The sequence below is a fragment of the Triticum urartu genome, chromosome 5 (assembly GCF_003073215.2).
Source record: "Triticum urartu cultivar G1812 chromosome 5, Tu2.1, whole genome shotgun sequence".
In the NCBI taxonomy this organism is placed as follows: domain Eukaryota; kingdom Viridiplantae; phylum Streptophyta; class Magnoliopsida; order Poales; family Poaceae; genus Triticum; species Triticum urartu.
Window position 1 is genome coordinate 9988403 of NC_053026.1, and position 6000 is coordinate 9994402.

Genomic DNA, 6000 nt, shown 5'->3' on the forward strand with positions numbered 1-6000 from the left:
CCACTGAACTTCGGTCCCGTGGGCCCCGAGAGGGAAATGTAACTCCCGCGGCAGGCCTTGTGGTGCTCCCACAGTACGAGCACGTGCCAAAACTGGAATTTGTTTCTTACTACTACCAACTAGTACTAGTAAGGTACACGTGCATTGCACGAATGAGATTCTGGTGGTTTGTGCATTATGCTTCTACATGTGGAGCTTTCTGGATTCTAACATGTGGCAAAATCTGGTGGAATGTAAGGTTAGGCAAGTTTGATTAACTTAAGTGAGTGTTTGGTTCAAGCCACACCTTAGGCAAGCCACACTAAGGCCCCACATGACATACACACAAAAAATGTGGCAAGATTCCCTTAGGCTTGCCAACTTGTGGCTCTCATTTTGAAGAACTAATAACTTTGCCTAAGCTTAATTGTGGCAAAGTTAGTCATGAATCTGGTGGATGATATCCGACGGCCAGTAGTGCTCGGATTTGCCATCTTTGTACCGTCGAATTGGCTTCATCCAACGACCAACTTTCAAAGTTTTTCACACACTATATAGGGGGTATAGATATAGATGTGCCGGTCCATTGCAGTGGATCCAAAGTATATCTATTTAGTGGAGTGCACTCTAAACTCATTATCTATTTATTTTTCTCTAACCTTCCGTAGCTATGCAACCAAGCCACATAAGCTTCATGGGTGCCCCCCACATCATATTATTCATACTACGTTGATTGAAAAAAGATAAATCACCCAAAACAAGATCTTCCCGTTTTTTGTTCCTACGATGTTGTGCCGTGCACATACCTACTAGTTTTATAGTGGTAGTACTAGTAATATAGTATTAGGAGTACAAACTTGGTACTAGTAGGAGTAGTACTAGTACGGAATGCTCCTACTCTATCAACGAGCCCCGTCTGACACCAAATTTCTTGGCTTCCGTGCTACTGCTAGATCTTCCCCTCGTTTCTGTTTTCCAACTCGGCGGTGGGCGGGGTGTCGGTTTGCTCAACGGCGGTCCCACATGAAAGTGAAAATGCTAGGCAACACGCCTTCCCTAAGCTATGTGTCGTGCCGAACGGGCCGTGTTGTACTCCTGATTCCCGGGCGTGTGGGGCGGCGACGCGAACGCGGCAGGCCTTTTCCTTTTACCAGCAATGTGCCCGTGCGTTGCGACGGATCCAAAGTAGTAGAATAGTAGTATTTGTTCACAAACTTGAAAGAAATCACTATTGTTTTGATATACTCCTAATATATTACTCCCTCCGTACCTAAATATTTGTCTTCTTTCAGATTTCAAATGGACTATCACATACGGATTATATAGACATATTCTAGTGTTTCTAGCAAGATGCCTGCGTGTTGCACGAAGTTGATGGAAAAGGTAAGCACAACTTATAAATTGACGGATGGAGTACTAGTTACAGTGATGCATATAATTAAGCAAAGGGATCGCACATGTCGGTATTGTCTGGAACGAGAATGCAACAGCACAATAAGAATTAAGGCCATGATGATGCGATCGCAGTGGTGGTTACAGAAGGCAAGAAGAAAGATGGATCCACGAACGTACGACCTCCTCCTCCTCAACTTAGTGCGCCGGGCCACCGACCGGCGGCTAAGGAGCGGCGGCTTTTGTGGCGAGGTCGAGGTGCTTCTCAGCAAAGGCATCCAAGGCTTCCAGCCGGTTGAGGAAGGCCAACCTTGTAGCATCCTCACTGGCCTTGTAGATACCTATGTACACGATTTGCTTGGACACGTGGATGTGTAGGTCGACGAATTCTTGCAGGGCGAGGCACCTTGCGGCGAGCGCGACCTCCAGGTGGACATTCTTTGTGGTGTCGGCGGGCAGTCGCAGGGCCACCAGTGCTTGAAAGAGGTTTCGGCCATGGAGGCCGATTAGGGTGGCAGGCAATGAGGAGCCCGGGCGCGCGGGCTGGAGGAGTATGGCGATGTCGTTCGCGAGCTTCTTGAGGATGGTGAACTTGTTGCTGGTGGCAATGATCATCTGGTCAACCTAAGAGTCATAGTTGGCGTCGACAGCGGCCATCCACCAGCCGGTCTCCAACACCGTCTGGAGACGATCCTCGGCGCCGTGCCGCAGGCCAGCGTCGTGGACCATCTGGCGCAGCCGCTGGCCGCTCACGCGCATCGCCGCCATGGGTCTGGAGTGAGCTCTTTTGCGCTTAGTGTAGGTGCTTAGGCAAATGCTTAGGTGCGTACGATGTGGTAGATGCATTCGAATGGAGGGGCGCCTTTATATGAGGGCAATGAGGGCAAACTACATTGCATTCACATCGTGCAACCTCTTTTCCCGGACCTCCTTCCATTACTTCCCTCATGCATTAATTGAAGGAGGATGCATTGGCCGTTCAACATATCGGGAACCGCTACTCCCTCCCTCGTCTGCATTAAATCCGTATCGGGAACTGCGCCGCCCGCTGTCAAATCGAATACTCCCTCCGTCTAGGTGAGTATTAAGTCATCTTACGAAAACCAAATAGTAAACACATAGGCGTGGTGCATTAACTCTCACGTTGTCTCTTACTCCCTCCGTCACGGTTTAGAAGGCGTACAACAGAAATCTCTGGGACCAAGGTGTTTCATGATTGGCTCTAGTTTCCTTTGCATGCGACTAAAAAATAGCAACGTAGTTAATAGCACAGCGCCTAATTGCTTGAAAAATCAATGCGCACTAACCTCATGGCTACTAAACGAGCAGCCCACTGGCTTTTACACACACGTTCACACCATGCATGCAGAACTAGTAGCTTTTACACACGTTCACACCATGCATGCATCAAGTACACCCCGACGTGAGCAGCGATTCACAAGGTCGCATGCATACAGTATTAGTAGGATTAATTGCATTGGCGGCTTAAATCTTGCCTATTTTGGAAACGCACGTAAATCTAACTGTGCCTTCTACACCGTGACGGAGGGAGTATTTTTTGACATAAATAGAGGAATCAACCAAGAAGAGATGTGGGGCTTGTATGCTTTTAATGACTTGAGACTATCAAACATGACATGCAGTGGTCAGTTCGTTGCACAAGAACAAATACAACCCACGTCAGCACACACGCATCTTATATAGCATCACATCCAATGGCTATAAAAGATGAATGAGACCAAATTATATCTCATCTAGATGAGTTCTAGCAAAGCTTTACTCCCTCCATTTTTGTATACAAGGCCACAAACTCGGATTACAGGTACCAATGTAAAATTTAATGTCTGCTTTACAAATCAACTTTTCTTCTTGTTTACTGGGATCATTAATACTCCGCATGCATGCAAAGAAACTGAGTGGAGGAAGTAGCTGACTGTCATTATGACTGCATGCATGCAAGTATTAAACAGGTTGTTAGTACGAGAAAATATCATTAACTGTGCCTCGATTACTGTTGGTGGCCTTGTATATATGCAAACTATATATTTCATAGTGGCCTTGTATATAAAAATGGAGGGAGTATTAATAATTTGAGGGGTGTGTTGTGCCGAGCCCCCAGCAGAACTATGTTATGTTTCTTCTTGTTACTTTAACTCTTCAGTACGTACATACTAGTATTTCTTACATTTCATCTTTTAGTTGGTATAGTACTACCACTCGTTTCTTCACATATATATGGCCAACATCATATAGCCAGCAGTTTAGTTGTCAAAGAATTTCAGGGTGCTTAGTTTTGTCAAAGAATTCCAGGGAGCTTAGTTTTATTTGAGGGGTGGGTTGTGCACTTGTGCTGGACACCATTATTGTGACAAGCCTTCTTAATAGTACTATATGCATAATTTGGTGACAAGCGCTCTCTATATGTACCACCTTTTTTTAATTTCAAGTTTTGCTCCATGGCGCAATCCATCGATACTACTACTATACAAAAGTGGAGTATATACATTTTTTAAAAGGCTAGAGGGCGGGGCAGTCTAGCTCGGTCGGTTTCACGAGAGGCGAGGGCCTTTGTGATTTGACGGCTCATTACTGCTGTCAAATCGAATAGTACTGCACCGCCCGCTGCACGCCCGGCGCCTCCATTAAACCCCTTCGTTAAACCCGCATGCAAACCGAGAATCCTACTCCGGCCACACGTCCGTTCATGAGTGCGCCGGAATTAAACGCAACACCGGCCGAGCTCCTCCCGTCCGCCCTCAGTTTAAACGAGGCCAGATGCCGGCCAAGCTCCTACCGTCCGCTCTCTATTCACACAAGGCCAGACAGACAGCGGGCAAGAATCGCACCCCTCCGCCGCTCCCCCATCTCCTCCTTCACCATTTTCTCCACTCTTCTGATGGCTTCCGATGAGCCGTTCTCTGGCATATTACCCAGCTGGGTGGCCCGCCGAGCCCTCCGGATACGGGCGAGGCCGCTCGGTGCTTCACCAACTTTGCTTGGCCCGATGGCGCCAGTTGCCGCCCCAAGCAGGCGCGTGGTTCAGCAACTCGCCGCTCCAGTTCAGCTCGATGAGGAGTGGCAAGTTGCTCCACGCCGGCACGGTGGCGAGCATGCCGGTACGGGCACCGTCGCTGCCGCGTCGTACCGCGCCACCAGTGTCTGCGGTGGCCGTGCCTCCCGTGTCTGTGGGCGCGCCTCCCGTGCCTGCGGCAGCGCCATGCAGGAAGAGACAGAAGCTGGGTGCGTGGAGAGCGACGAGTCGGTGGCCAGCTTCTCCGTGTCCGCCGCCATCATCGAGGAGAAGTAGAACACAGGAGGCCGCCGCCACTTGGGACCCATGAAGGCCACCGCCGAGGCGACAACCGCGGATTCAGGTGGTTTCTTTGCTGCTTCGTCTCTTCCGAGGACCTTCGTCGACCCCGCAAGTGTCTGACGGACATGAGGAAGACAAAGGGATCCGCGGGCGGCCATTTAGAACTAAAATAAGTCTAGATACATCCATTTCTAGGACAAGTATTTCCGGACGGAGGGAGTATAAATTATACAAGAGAGCCGGATTGGCACCTCTTAGTTCATGTAAATGTAATGAAATCCATCATGTTCATATGAAGATCCGGCTTTTTTATACGAAATCCTTCATGCTTATATGAAATCAGTCCGTGTTTGCACGAATTTCATCTGGTTGGTTAGAGTTGTAAAAATGTATGCCGCTAGCGTTTGATGTCGTCCTCCGCTTAAGGAAGCGGGAGGAAATTTGTCGGCTGCCGTTGGAGATGCTCTTTGTGCTGGAAATAATAGAGTGACATCCAATCCATTTGAGTTAATTGCCTGTATGATTGTCCCTCTATAAAACGTTAATTGCATGTATAGTGTACATGTGACTTGCAGGGTGGCTACAGCGTCGTACAGAAAGTTAAAAAGAAGCAAGTCCATCCTTAATCTTGTATTCTAAGTACTCTGTGGATTCCACTGTCAGTACGGTAGCGAAAGAAGTATATATTAAATAAGTAGAGTAATATATAATATAAAAATATAAAGTTAAAAGACAGAATTCGAACTCATGTCATCGCGTTGCGAGCATCCGGCGCTAACCAGCCCAGCACATTTTTGTTGTAGACCATGCTGGAGATATATCTCCATGTCTACTCTTATATATACTCCATTGTTCCTAAATATTTGTCTTTTTCATATTTCAAATGGACTACCACATACGGATGTGTATGTAGACATATTTTAGAGTGTAGATTCACTCATTTTGCTCCGTATGTCTTTTCAGGAAGGGGTCAGATTTGTCCTTGATTTATTTATGAGGTATCCAGATGGCACTGCACCGCCAAGAAAAGAGGGTAACATCAAAATTATGGACTACTTTTTTGAGTATGTTGGTAAGGTCCGGTCATAGTCACTTGTTGAAATCTCTAAAAAGACAAATACTCCCTCCGTCCGGAAATACTTGTCATCAAAATGGAGAAAAGGAAATGTATCTAGACGTATTTTAGTTTTAGATACATCTCTTTTTATCCATTTTGATGACAAGTATTTTCGGACAGAGGGAGTAGAAAACAGAGTTGGTGATGATGGTGTGCGTGCCATCCTGCAATATAGGCCGTCGAATTTATATCTAACGGA